This window comes from Monodelphis domestica, chromosome 7 (assembly GCF_027887165.1).
Source record: "Monodelphis domestica isolate mMonDom1 chromosome 7, mMonDom1.pri, whole genome shotgun sequence".
In the NCBI taxonomy this organism is placed as follows: Eukaryota; Metazoa; Chordata; class Mammalia; order Didelphimorphia; family Didelphidae; genus Monodelphis; species Monodelphis domestica.
In genome coordinates, this window is record NC_077233.1 from 265,813,333 (window position 1) to 265,828,046 (window position 14,714).

The 14,714-nt window shown below is 36.0% G+C and overlaps 1 protein-coding gene across 8 annotated transcripts in view; it reads right to left on the reverse strand.

Annotated features, from left to right (window-relative positions):
• The window catches only part of PRPSAP2 (phosphoribosyl pyrophosphate synthetase associated protein 2), a 90,740-nt gene that overhangs the window by 64,238 nt on the left and 11,788 nt on the right, over positions 1 to 14,714 (reverse strand). For 3 of the 8 annotated variants that reach the window (XM_007497951.3, XM_007497952.3, XM_007497955.3), the window contains exon 2: positions 4,148 to 4,303. The exons of 3 other annotated variants lie outside the window; for them this stretch is intronic. The gene's annotated coding sequence lies outside the window, so the exon portion shown is untranslated. The remainder of the gene's footprint in view (positions 1 to 4,147; positions 4,304 to 14,714) is intronic. 2 more of the 8 variants (XM_007497953.3, XM_056806751.1) reach the window with 1 other exon arrangement.

A 14,714-nucleotide genomic window follows, 5' to 3' on the forward strand; every position in this document is an offset into this window, starting at 1 on the left:
ATTTTTCTTTCTGTCTTAAAAAATATCATTATATGGAACTAGCTTTCTAAGAAAAGGAAGAGGAAGGATACTGGGGAAAACTAAGATGATGTTTTAAAAAGGCATCAATAATTTTTTTTTTAAATGGCTGCCTATCAAAGAAAAATTGGCACAGAGAAGGTGGGGAGCTTTACTTGAAAATAGGATTTGAACAGAGTATAACATCAGGTAAAGCTAAGAAAAAGAACTGGAGAGACTACCTGTTGAGAACAAAAACAGGCGTGTGCTCAGAAGCAAAGGTTTAAGAACTCTACTAGTTACCTGACAATATAATCTTAAAAAGAATGTTATTATTTCTAATTGAATTTGTTTGTCACAAAGTACTTTCAAATAGAGGTCTACTATGATTCTTCCAAATGCTACTGGCTCCAATCATCCTCAAATACCTTACTTTTTATGTGATTTTTATCTATGATTATATTGTTTTTCCCAAAAGAATATAAACTTGATCTGGAACCATGTCCAAAGGGCTTTTTATAAAACTATGCATACCCTTTGACCAAGAAATACCACTAATAGATCAATATCCCAAAGAGCTCAAAGATGGGGGAAAAGACCTACTTGCATAAAAATATTTATAGCAGCTGTTTTTGTAGTGGCAAAGAATTGGAAACTAAGGGATGTTCATCAATGAAGCTAAAAAGAATTGTAGTGTATGCTTATAATGGAATATTAGTGCTCCATAAAAAATGACAAACAGGACAAATCCAAAAAAACTTTGAACGGTTTATATGAACTGATGCAAAGTGAAGTGAGCCAAACCAGCAGAACACATTACACAGTAACAGAAATATTACATGATGACCAACTGTGAAGGACTAAACTATTTTCAGCAATGTAAGACTCAAAGATAATCTGAAGGGACTCAAAATAAAAAATACTATTCACAACCAAAGAAGGAATTGTTGGGAGTCTGATGCAGATCAAAGAATTCCAAGTTTGAGGGATAAGAATTCATTATTTGGTAAAAATTTTTGGGAAAATTGAAAGCAGTCTAGCAGAAACTAAATATAGACCAATATCTTATACCATTGCCAAGATAAAATCAAAATGGATATATGACCTAGGCATATAAAGAGATATCATAAACAAATCAGAAGAGCAGAAAACTTAGTACCTATCAGACTTATGGTTAGGAGAATTTATGAATAAACAAGAGATAGAAAGTATAATAAGATGTAAAATGGATAATTTTTAATACATTAATGTCAAAGTGTTTGTACAAATAAAACTAATGTAGCCAAGATTAGAAAAGCAGTTAAGTTGGAAAAAAAATTTTTTAGACAGTTTCTTCAATAGAGATCTCATATCTAAACCACAGAGAAATCTGTCAATTTTAAAAGAATATGTGCCATTCCCTGACTGATAAATGGTCAAAGGATATGAACAGGCAGTTCTCAGATGAAGAAATTAAAGATATAGTCATATAAAAAAATGCTGTCATTATTTATTAGGAAAATGCTCATTGAAACTACTTTAAAATCTCATCTATAAAATTTATTAAAATGATAAAAGGATGAAATGGCAGATGTGGGAGGAAGAATAAAACACTGTTGGTGGAACTGTGGACTGATCCAATCATTTTGGAAGACAATTTGGAATTATGTTCAAAGAGTTGTAATACTCTGTATCCCTTTTGAACCAGCAATACCACTGTTGGGTTTTTACAAGGTGATTGGGAAAAAGGGAAAGAATCTATGTGTTCTAAAATATGTATATAGCAGTATATAGCATCTCTATGGAGGCAAAGAACTGAAAACTGAAGGGATACTCATCAACTGGGAAAAGGACGTTTAAATTTAGATTTTTTCAGTCTCAACCATAATTTCACCCTTTACAGTTTGGCTGATCACGTCGGTATGACGAAATACCCTCAATCTTCTTAACTTTCCTAAAATTTTTTCTACTGTGACTATTTTTTTTAATAGCTTATTTTGATCAGCTATTCAGGTAAGTAAATTTGGATTTTCTTTTTTTTTTCTTTTCTCCCTCTGGCCCTATTTCATCTTAGAAGCAGGCCTAGAGGAGACCTACACATCTCACCATTTGAGATGCTTTTTAGACATGTGCCTATACAGGCTAAGCCTTTCTCCCCGGCATATACATCACTATTAGGGGGAGATACCACTATTGCTTCCTATATACAGGAATTATAGCATAAACTGCGTAAATTTCATGAATCCAGAGCTGCAGTACAAGCCGGACCACTAGACTTTTCACTTCACGACCTGAACCCAGTAGACAAGGTGTATATTAAGAATTTACACCGTACTGGAGCAACTTAGCCTTCCTGGGAGGGACGATACCAAATATTGCTAACTACTCCAACATCTATAAAGGTTGGAGAGAAGGACTCTTGGATTCATTGCTCACATGTAAAGAGAGCATCTTCTGCTAAGACTGATTGACTGTATCCTATCACATGAATTGAAGATAATAATCCATTGACAAGTGGATGCTGTTTTTCAAGAACACATTGAGTTCCTGATTTTTTTCTTCTTTTCCCCTTATTTTTTATTATTGCTTTTCTTTTGATTAAAATATTTTATTTCCCCCCCTTTCCTCATTTCTTGTACTAAATGTACATACAATTAAATTCTTTTTTTCTCTCTCTCTCTGCAGTAATATAAGTTTAATATATATACTTGCTACAATATCAATACATACCCCAAAGCTTTAAACTGTAGGAACCTGCCATTTATTGATAAAATGTTATGGGACTATTTTTAATGTTTGTGTCTGATTCCAGGAAATGGGATAAAAACAAAGAGCACAGACTTAACCTGAAGAGTGGCAAAAGAGCACACAGGAAATACTAATGTGGACTTGAGGTTGAGACACTTGACATACGTTAAGTCATAGAACTTCCTTGAATATCTACATTTTTATGAAGTACTCACACAAGTACCAAAATTTGACTATCATGCTGGCTCCTATCAAAATAGAATTCTAGTTCCTTTCCTTCTTACAGTATGGCAACCACCTGTAGTCTTGGCTGCAAATGGGTTAGTGAAATATTACTTCATTCTGTCCTAAAGACTTGTGGGATAGAAATTACTTTAAATTGGACCTGTATAAGGGCCCATTATGAATTTATTCTTGTTTACTCAACATTTTATAATTGGTATCAACATATCAACATGGAATCTGGAAACCCCCAAACTTGTAGGCTAGTCAGATTCCATGACCCCCAGTTTAGTTAGCTTGAAGATGAAAGCCACAATTTGACCTTGTAACATGAGTTTCTCTCTGAGGGAAAGTCTAACTTCACTAGTCTCAGCCTAACAATAGATCTTAAAAGTAGTTTAAGCAGGAATAGCTAATCCCATCAGGTGTTAAGTATCTCTTTTCTCTCAATGGTTTCTCCCCTTAGGCCAAAATCCTTTGGAAGTAGCCCAGCCCTAGACTGGATCTTTCCCTTGGTGTACATTGTAAAGCATCAGCCCCTCACTGTTATTCATGTCTGGAACTCCTCCTTTTCCTTTGTCACCATTGTAAAGCCAATCAATTATCTCTTACATCCTCAGTCCCCAAGTTCCCCAAGAAAGGTATTTAAGCTTCCCACTTTAATGGTTCCTAGGAGTGAAGCAGCTCCCAGGGGTCAGTGACCAGAGCAACCAGAGTCCCAAGTTTCAGGATTCTGCATAGGTATGTATGTAGCTTGCAGCTCTGTGTGGAGGCCTAATTTAGCACTGAACCCATTTTCTTAATTAAAGAGTGGCTTTTTCTGAATATTTAATAGTTCTGTTTTTCCTCAATCAACAAACTCTAAGGAAAATAAGGGTTTAAAAATACACACACACACACACACACACACGCACGCACACACGCACGCACACATGCACGCGGGTATATGCTATAAGAAATGTTGAAGGAAATTTGTGCAGAGAAACCTGGGAAGATTTGAATGAATTGATGCACAGTGAAGTGACCAAAACCAGGTTAGAAAAACTCACCTAATGCCTACAATAATGTAAGGGAAAACAATTTTGAAAATATTAATAACTGTTTAAAGCAGTCAACAATTAACCATGATTTCAAAAGCTTGAGAAAGGAAACTAAAGCAAAGATGGTTGTCAGGAAGCAAGACTGGCCAATTCCCACATACCTACTTCAGCTGCAGAAAGAACAGAGATCCCTTCTGCCCATCCTCGAGGAAAGCCCAGGAGTTCAGAAAGCCACAGAAGTACCCAGGGATTTTCAATGTCCCTTAAAAGTTCTGGGGAATGGCAACAACTAGGACAGAGCACAGTACTCAGGAACTCTGTGGAGAACAGAAACAACATCTTAGAAAGCTTTTAAAGCTCTAATCTTGCCCTTTAGACCTTTTCAATCTTCTTAATGGCCTAATTCCTTCAACTACTTCCTACCCCTTGCATACACTGCAATCCAGTAATTCTAATAGTCTAGAACATTGTATTTCCTGACTCTGGGCATTTTCATTGGTTGTTCCCCATGCCTGGCATTTTCTTCCTTCCAGAATGCTTTCCTAGTACTAATTATTTTCACTTTATCCTATATGGATATTGTTTGCACATAATTGTTCCTCATCTGAATGTGACCTCTTAAGAGAGCAAGGACTGTTTTTGCCTTTGTCTACTCAGAGTTTAGCATATAGAAGGTGTATAAACAGTGCCTGTTGAATTAACTTGATTTGACCCAGGGCAGATGCTTGGAGAACACTCATGCATATAGTGGGAAAAAATGATCATCAGAAAGGCAACTTTAGAATGGCCAGGCAAATAGGAGAAATAGAAGTCATTCCCTAGAGAACAATAATATTGTCCTCTACTCAAAATCCATTGACAAAAATCTATTCTCTTCTCCTTTACTCCACTCTGGCAAAGAGGTGAACTTTCTCCTAACCAAAGTCCACAATTTCTGTGTATCCTAGATTCTATCTCCTCCTATCATCTTACGCAGATTGCAGTATCAATCATCTTTTTTTCTCTTTAATAGGTCTTACCTATTTGTCCTTATCTACTGATTCCTTTCATGACTGCCCAAAAACCTGAACTCTATCCTAAAAAGTTTACTGCAATCTCTCTAAGTTATCCTATGTCTCTTTCTCAAACTGCTAGAAAAAAAGACATCTATACACATTGCCTTCATTTTCTCTCTTACTCCTCAACTCTTTTGTAAACCCTGGTTCTTTACCTTACTCAACTGAAATTGCTTTCTACAAAGTTATCAGTGATCCATTTCTCCAACTCGATGGTCTCAGTACTAATTTCTTGACCTCTGCATCTGGCACTGCAAATCTATCATTGCTGACTACTTTTTCTGAAATTTTTTGTGACACTGCTCTTTGTAGCTCTGACCACTCCTGTTTCCTTTGTTGGATACAATCTCACCGCTTAATGTTATCTATTTTTTATTTTACCTATTTCATGGAAGAACAATTTTCTACATTTCTGAAATTATATGATGCAAATTGTTTTCCTTTCTCCCCTCTTCCAAGATTGTGAGCAATTTGATTTGGGCTATACATGTAATATGATACAAAACATTTTTATAAGTGAATACTCATATAAAACCAAAACCCAAAAATAAAAACACAAATCATCCTGAAATCATCCTGTTCATCACTTCTTATAAAACAATAGATTCCATCAGGGGGCAGTTGGGTGGCTGAATGGATTGAGAGTCAGGCCTAGAGACAGGAGGTCCCAGGTTCAAATCTGGCCTCAGCTTTGTGACCCTGGGCAAGTCACTTGACCCCCACTGCCTAAACCCTTAGCACTCTTCTGCCTTGGAACCAACATGCAGTGTTGACTCTAAGATGAAAGGTAAAAGTGCCAAAAGAAAAGAAAAGAAAAATAATAGTATTCCATTACCATCATATACCACAAATTGTTCCCCAATTAATGGGCATCCCTTCAATTTCCAATTCTTTGCCACTACAAAAAGAGCAACTACTGTATAATTGAAGATCTGTTACCCTAAAAAAGAAATACATTTCCCGGGAACCCACTGACTTCCTGTAGACAGAATATTAGTGAGTAGGCAGTCCTCTTTGGCCTCTTTCTTGGACTTGCAGCCACCATAGTGGCAGTGGTAAGCTAAGGGGTGTGTGTGTGTGAAGAGATTTTAGAAGGGCTAATCAGCCATGGGCACATGGTCTTTATTTTGTATCCTCTTTATTCCTTGATTTCTAATGATCATTAATAAATCACCTAAAATACAATATTTTCATTATTGAGATTTAATTTTAATTTTTACATATTTAACAACCAGAAGGTGTGAATCTTAAAAATTCTCAGACCCTACTTCAGGACACTTGGTTAAGATCATTCCCCATTTTAAACAATGAAGGGACTTAGGAATGTGAGAACTCTACTCCACCCATACTTAAGCATACTTTAGGGGAAGATAAAGTTGTAAACTCTTTACTGAACAATGAAAAAGTACTTAACTCATACTTATAGTGAAGCAAAAGCCTTAAGCTAAGTCTATTTTTAGAAAGGTGCTAAGTACCTATGAAGGTCAGGCAACTTGCAAACCAGCAAGGGAAAAGCCTAACAAAAGAGGTATGAGGTTTTAGTCTACTCAGGTGTGAATTACTCAAAAGTTTAGTCTACTCAGGTGTGAATTAAGAATAGTCTCTCCTTTGGAAAATGTTTACTGTGATTGGCAGATGTGAGAACTCAGGGGAGGTGACATAGGAGAAAATTCTCTTTAAAAGGAGGTCAGAAGCTGAGAGAAGGGGACTCTTGCTGGAATCTCTCTCTGAAAACTCTCTGAAGAGACTTTCTCTCTAAAGGAGCAGCTTACCAAAGCTGAATGTAAGGGCTCGGTGGCTGAACTTAGTTGAGCTGATGAGCTGAACTGGTGGGTCTCTCTGAACCCTAGAATCTTGCTTAGGACAAATCTTATGGAGAGTGGATTAAAGACTGACTGATCTCTCTCTTAGGGCATTAAGCCTAGGCTGGTCTAGCCCCTTTCTCATTATTTCCTCTTACTCTCTCTCTCCCTTTCATTAATTCCTTAGTTTGTATTAATTAAAATCTCTATAAAACCCAGCTTGGGTGTATTTAATATTTGGGAATTTTCCCTGGCAACCACTATATTTTTTATTTGAAACCATATTTCCGTGGTCACAATTTAAGGCAACCACTCTTTTATCTGTCACAGTTTATGCCAAACACTCTTTTGACTGTAACAAAGGGATGAGAAAAATTCCATTTTTTTTAAGATAGCCTAGATAAATTTTAAGCCATGTTTTTCCTGCCAAGGCTTTTCACCCACCCCACCTATCCACCCACCCTCTCTTTGGAGCTGTTGCCTTTTTCTTTCCCTACTTTTTGCCTGGTTGCCCTCCTTACTGGCCAGGCTATTTTTAGCCAGGGGCCTAAAGCAGAAGAGATAAGCTTCTCTTGCCCATCTGCTAGAGCCCATGTTGCTCAGTTCCGCAATGCTGCCTCTCGCATTGCTATTGCTGATACTACCTGCTCCTACTCCTGATCTCCAGCCATAGCTCTCTACATGGCTGGGGAAACTGGTATTTTACCTGGGGGGTTGGGGGGGGGAGAAGGAAGTACTCTTCCAAACAGGAAGTAAATTACTAGCATGGCATACTTTTTGAAATGGCAGTACCCTGCCTATTTCAAACAGCTTCTACCATTCATGAGTGTACTGATCTTTTCACTTATCTTGCCTGAGATTCAGGGGAGAAATTCATCTCCCTACAACCCTTTGCCAATTGGGCCTGCCCAGTCTCTAAGATTCATACAGTCTGAGATTCCTCAAACTCATGTTATCCCTCGATATGGGAAATCTCACAGATCTGACAAAAGGAATTGGACAGAGAAAGTAACTTTAAAGAGACTAGAGGTGAAAATTTTAAGCCTTTTCAGACTACATTGCTTTATGAAAGTCTCTGTATTTTATTGTATTTTGCTGATTGTCTGCTTTAAGATTTAATTTTGTTGTTTTAAGTTCACATATTGATGTATTCAATATTATTCTGTTACACTGAATCAGTTTAATCGACTGTGTTTTAACTACTGATATATTCGGTTACCTTTCCCCTATAACTCTAATGAACAAATATTATTGAATATATAAAAACATATAAAAACAGCCTTTTCTTCCATTTTGGCTTTGTAAATTGTCACACAGATGATGGATGGACTCCATCAACCTGGTTAACAACTTTTGGTAAATTTAATGAGCTCAAATTGATTTTAAGGGGTCTTTAGACAAGATTAAAAAAAATTTTTTTTTTCAACATCTCTGACTGGTAATTTTGCCTCCCTCTGAGTTATAATAAGCGAGAAAGGGTCCATTTTAGAAACTTTTTAGAAACATTTTAGAATTGAAGTACAATTATTATCCCCACCTCCCTCATTTGCAAAAATGTGAATGGATGGGATAAAACAGTCTCATACCAAAGGAGCAGGGAAGTTGATCCCAGGGCATGGTATCCCTAGATGGCTCCCATCTCTCATTTGAAACTCTTCAGTTTAATTTCCTTCCACCAGAACAATCTAGATTTCTTAGTAATGTTCTAGACCCAAATAAGTTTTACTTTGTTTAAAAATATCTCAACCAAGGTTGAAAGATTACTACACCTGAAAAACCTGTGACAAGTATCCATTAGCTTTAAATGTCATACAGCAGACTCATGTAAACTATGATAGTGGGTTTGTTTGCTATTGTCATAAAATGGACTATTATAACTTTGGGGATTTTGATACTTCATGAATGTGTATTACATGCTATACTACTGTTCTTTATAAAAAATTGTTAGTGGATCATGGCCAAGTTTGAAAAGGAAATGGATCTCATTTTTGGTGAGAAACCTTTGTATTCTACCTTTCTTAGCTGACACAGTGTGTCAATGATTATAAGCTATATATTTTTGATTTATAAAACTTTTTAATTATTATTTTCGCTTGCATGTGCAATATATCTCCATTTAAAATTTTTTTTTCTCTCCTTTTTGTATCTGAAGGGCATGTCACCAGTACTGATATGAATTTTAGATTTACTCTACCTTGCTTGGTCTAACAAAACAGGAATATCTACACCCCTACTTAAGGATTAAGCATTGAGAAGGATGGCCTATGACAGACATGAGCTAGCAAATGACAAATCAGAAACAACTGACAGACCCCCTGGGCTGTTCTAAGTCAAGCTTCAGCTACCATTGGTACATGTGAGATGTAGAAAGTGATGTAAAAAAAACGCTCTATATATTTCGCATCACTTCCTCTCTCCGGGTTTTTTTCACTGAGAGGTGGCTCTGGCTCTTGTGGCAGAGACGTGGCTGGTGGCAGCGTGCTAGGCATCTTGGCATGGCTGCATCTATTGTATGGGTTTGGCAGTGAGCGTCCTTGATACAATACTGGGAGAAGCTTAGTACCCTAGTTCAGGGGAGGCATCTTCACTGAGCTCTCTCAGAATTTAGGCCGATTCTTTTTTTTCTCCTTTAGTTTCCTAAAAAACGCCATCCTCCCAGGAAGCCCCTCATCTTGGAGGAGGCCTCGTGGCTGGAAGGTCTCTGAACACCCCTTGACTCAGGTTAGGTTGAAGAAATCCTATAACCTTTTCCCCCTCTCTTCTTCTTAATTCCTTCCCTCTATATTAATTAAACCACCATAAAATTTCCAAACTGACTTGAGTATTTTATTTGGGATTTAATTAAATCCCTGGCGACCAATTAAATTTATATTCAGTCTCAACCCTAAATTTACCCTTACACTGAGAAGATTCTCTTTAACTTTTTTGATTTTGCAATAATATAAGTTAAAATATATATTTGCTATAATATTAATACATACCCAAAAAGCTTTAGACTCTAAAAATGATGTCATTGATTGTTTAAAAAAAAAATATGGGACTTTACTAAATGATTGTCTGATTCCAGGAGAAGGGAATACAAAGAGTCATTGCACAGTGCCAAAGAAGCACATAGCTACTTGCATAGTACCAACAGAGCACAAATTCAAAAAGACCAAGCCAATCCTATGTGGATTGATGACATTCTACGCAAAGATCACAAGGATTTAATCATGTGTGAGACTTGAGGTTGCAGCTGTTTAACATGTGTTAAATGCAGGTCTTCCTTGTACCACACACCCTATTAAATACATGACATTGATTATTCTGGCTCCCATTTGCTCCTATAATCCAGTCCCTTTTCTCTCTTATAGTATGGCAACTTCCTGTAGTCTTAGCTGCAAATGGGTAAGTGAAATATTACTGCATTTTGTCCTACAGACTTGTGGGACAGAAATCATTTTAATTAGGCCCTGATTCAAGGACCTGTTATAGGTTTATTTTCTTTTACTTAGAATTTTTACACATAAGACTTTTGATAGTCTATATTTCATCCACAAATTATTTTCTCTTTTATTTGGAATTTTTTTGATGTTTTTGATTTCTCTTGCCAATTGATTCATATACCTCATAATTCAGTCATGCATCCCTAAGTATTCCCTGTGTTTTTCAACACCCTCTTCAGAGGGGAATATATTTTTGTCAATGTGCCTAGCAATCATTGGTTTTGTTCTCTTTTCCTTTTATCCCCAAATTATTGTAATTTCAAAGTTGGTTATGTTTATAAGATCCATTGGAGAGATAAGTATAGTTGAAATTGAAATTGAAATTGAATTGAAAATCTGTTACCCTAAAAAATAACTACATTTCCTGGGAGCTCATTGACTTCCTGTCGTTACATACATCCTGTAGACAGAGGATATTAGCAAGTGGGCAGTACTCTTGGGCCTCTTTCTTGGACTTGCAGCCAGCATGGTGGCGGTGGTAAGCTAAGCACAGGGATTTTAAATGGGTTAATCAGCCATGAATACATGGTCTTTATTCCTTGAATTCTAATGATCATTAATAAATCACCTAAAATATAATATTTTCATTGTTGAGATTTAATTTTAATTTTTACACTACAAATAGTTTTGTACAAGCAGGTCTTTCCCTCTTTCCCCTTTTTTCCTCTTTGGGGTACAGACCTCGTAGTGGTATTACAGGATCAAAAGATATGCATTGTTTTATAGCCATTTAGGGATAGTTCCAAATTGCCCCTACAGAACATGGCTGGATCAGTTCACAACTCCACTAACAATGCATTAGTGTCCCCATTTTGCCACATCCCTTTCAACATTTATCATTTTCCTTTACTGTCACATTGGCCAATCTGATAAGTAAGGGGTAGTACTTTAGGGTTGTTTCAATTTGCATTACTCTAATCAAGAGAGATTTACAATATTTTTTCATATGATGACTGATGGCTCTGATTTCTTCATCTGAAAACTGCTTGTGCATATCTTTTGACCATTTGTCAATTGGCTTATATTCTTATACATTTATCAGAGAAATGTTATAAAAAATTTTTCTCAGTTTGTTGTTTCCCCTCTAATATTGGTTACATTGGTTTTGTTTGTACAAAATTTTCAAAATTTAACATGCTCAAAATTATTTATCTTATATCTTGTAATGTTCTCTAATCTCTCATTTGGTCATAAATTTTTCCCTTCTCCATAGATCTTACAGGTAAACTATTCTACATTCCCCTAATTTACTTATAGCACTCTTTATGTTTAAATCATATACTCATTTTAAATCTTGTTATAGGGTATAATTGATCTAAACCTAATTTCTGCCATACTGTTTTCCAGTTTTCCCAGCAGTTTTTGTCAAATAGTGAGTTTTCATCCCCAAAGCTGGGATCTTTGGGTTTATCAAACACTAGATTGATGAGGTCATTTATCCCTAGTCTATTCCATTCTATTTCTTATCCACCACCAGATTGTTGTGATGATTACTCCTTTATATACAGTTTAAGATCTGGTACTGCTAAGCAACTGTCCTTTGTACTGTTTTCTCATTAATTCCCTTAAATTCTGTCTATTTAACCTTCAAACAACTCACTTAAGTGCCCCCTTTCTCTTCTCTGACACTACTACCACCTTGGTGTAAGATCTCTTAAACTCACACCTAGACTACTGCAATAGCTGGCTTGTTAGTTTCTCTAAACTCCAACTGTAAAACTGATCTTACTAAAACCCACATTTGACTGTCATCCATCAATTCTAACAACTCTAGTGGCTTTTTAATTTTTTAATTTTTAATTTTTAATAATTAATTCCAGGATCAAATGTAATATCCTTTGTTTAGCTTTTAAAGCCCTTCATAACCTGACCAATGTAATCTCCCTTTCCAGTCATCTTATGCTTTATTCTCCCTTGCCCCCACATATTCTATAATTCAGTGTGACATTTCAGTCTGTGCTATTCCTCACACACAGAGTTTCACTTCCTTACTCTAGATTTTTACTGGCTATCTCCTAGGCCTTAAATTCTCTACCTCTTTATCTCTGCTTCCTGGATTCCCCAGATCCTTTCAAATCTCAGCTAAAATCCCAATCCATTAGATTCCCTCTGTTGATTATCTCTTAATTTATCCTTTATACATATTGTTTTTTTACTGTTTGCATACTGTGATCCAGATTCATTAGACTATAAGCTCCAGGAAGATTAGGGGCTGTCTTTTGACCTTCTTTATATCCTCCAATGCCCAGCACATAGTAGGCACCTTATAAAAGCTTACTGTATGATTGCCTGATCCCAACTATGGGTGTACTTACAGGTTCCATATATATTTTCTTTTATCTTGGTGATTCCATCAGCTTTAGTTATGATTTCTATGCAGAAAATTTCTCAATTAATATAGGCAACTCTAGTTTTATTCCTGAGGTGCATTCCCCTTCATCACCAAATGGACATTTTGAACTGCATCTCCTCTAGTCATCTAGAATTTAACATATCTAAAAAATTTTTTTGATATTATTTTTTCCAAACCTACCTCTCCTGCAAATTTCCCTATTTCTCTGAAGAGTACCTTAGTTCTTTTAATAATACATTAATTCAGAAATAGGGAAGATTTGGGGGGAAAGATAATGAGTTCAATTTTGGACATAATGAGTTTAAGATGTCTATAAGACTGGTAATCCACTAAGTATTTGGAGATGGAGGAAAGGTTAGGAGAGGAGTTAAGATCTGTATAAACAGATCTGAGAATCAGCATAGAAATGATAAATGAATCCACAAGAACTGATGAGATCACAAAGTGAAATATTATAGAAAGAAGGTTATGACTCGAACAAAGATTCAGCATAGGAGACTGAGATGGGTGGGTCAGGAAAGTTGAAAAAGAACCATGGCAAAAGAGTGTTGAGAGAAATATATAGAGAAGGTATCAAGAAGAGAGTGATCAACAATGTCAAACACTGAAGAGGTACAGAAGTATGATGAGTGGAAAAAGATTATTAAATTCAGAGATAATTAAGAGATCATTGGTAATTTTAATTGAATGGTTAAATCAGAAGTCAGTTTGTAGAATGAAAGGAAAGAAAGCAACAGCTTCTCTTATAGACAGCCTTCTCAAAGACTTTCGCAACAAAAGGGAGGAGAATTATGGGACAATAACTATGGGGTAAATGGTTGTTTGAAAAATTTTAACAGGCAGTAAGAAAGCCAGTAGATAAGAAGAAGCTGAAGAAAAGTGATTGGGGATGATGGAGGGCAAGTTGCTAGAAAAAATGGGATGGAATGGAATCACTTGTGCCTGTAGAGGTGTTTGACTAGGGAAAAAGGGCCACTTCTTCGTGTGAAAAAAGGATGTTACAAAAAGCCACTAAACTATGCAAACCCTTTTATAGTGATGGCTCTAAAGAAAAGATTCATACATACAAAAATATCAATAGCCACATTTTTGTTGTGTCAGAAAACTGGAATCAAAACAAAACCCTATCAATTGGGAAACTGAATAGTAAATTATATATATATATATATATATATATAAATATAAATTCAGAGACAACTGGGAAAACTTGTATAAACAGATAAAGAGTGAAGTGAGCAGAATGTAGAGAACTTAACTATCATGATCTAAAGTAAAACAACTCTTGATGAATGAAATCATAACTCCAGAAAACTGATCAGATTAAGTCATGTTTTCCATCACTTGGCAAAGAGATGATATTCAGAATAAGAAATATATTTTCAAATACAGCTAATATGTGGCAGCTTGGTAGGTCAGTGGATAGAGTGCCAGGCCTGGAGAAAGGAGGTCCTGGGTTCAAATCTTACCTCAGCTATATCCAACTGTGTGACCCTGAGCAAACCACTTAACCCCAATTGCCTAGGCCAGAAGCATTCAAGATTAAATGCCCAAAGTGCAACTTCAAACTACCTATAGATCAACCCTCCCTTCCTACAATTACTTGAATTACTTCCTACAATTACTTGAAACCCTATCAATTGGGAAACTGAATAGTAAATTATATATATATATATATATATATATATATATATATATATATATAAATAAATTCAGAGACAACTGGGAAAACTTGTATAAACAGATAAAGAGTGAAGTGAGCAGAATGTAGAGAACTTAACTATCATGATCTAAAGTAAAACAACTCTTGATGAATGAAATCATAACTCCAGAAAACTGATCAGATTAAGTCATGTTTTCCATCACTTGGCAAAGAGATGATATTCAGAATAAGAAATATATTTTCAAATACAGCTAATATGTGGCAGCTTGGTAGGTCAGTGGATAGAGTGCCAGGCCTGGAGAAAGGAGGTCCTGGGTTCAAATCTTACCTCAGCTATATCCAACTGTGTGACCCTGAGCAAATCACTTAACCC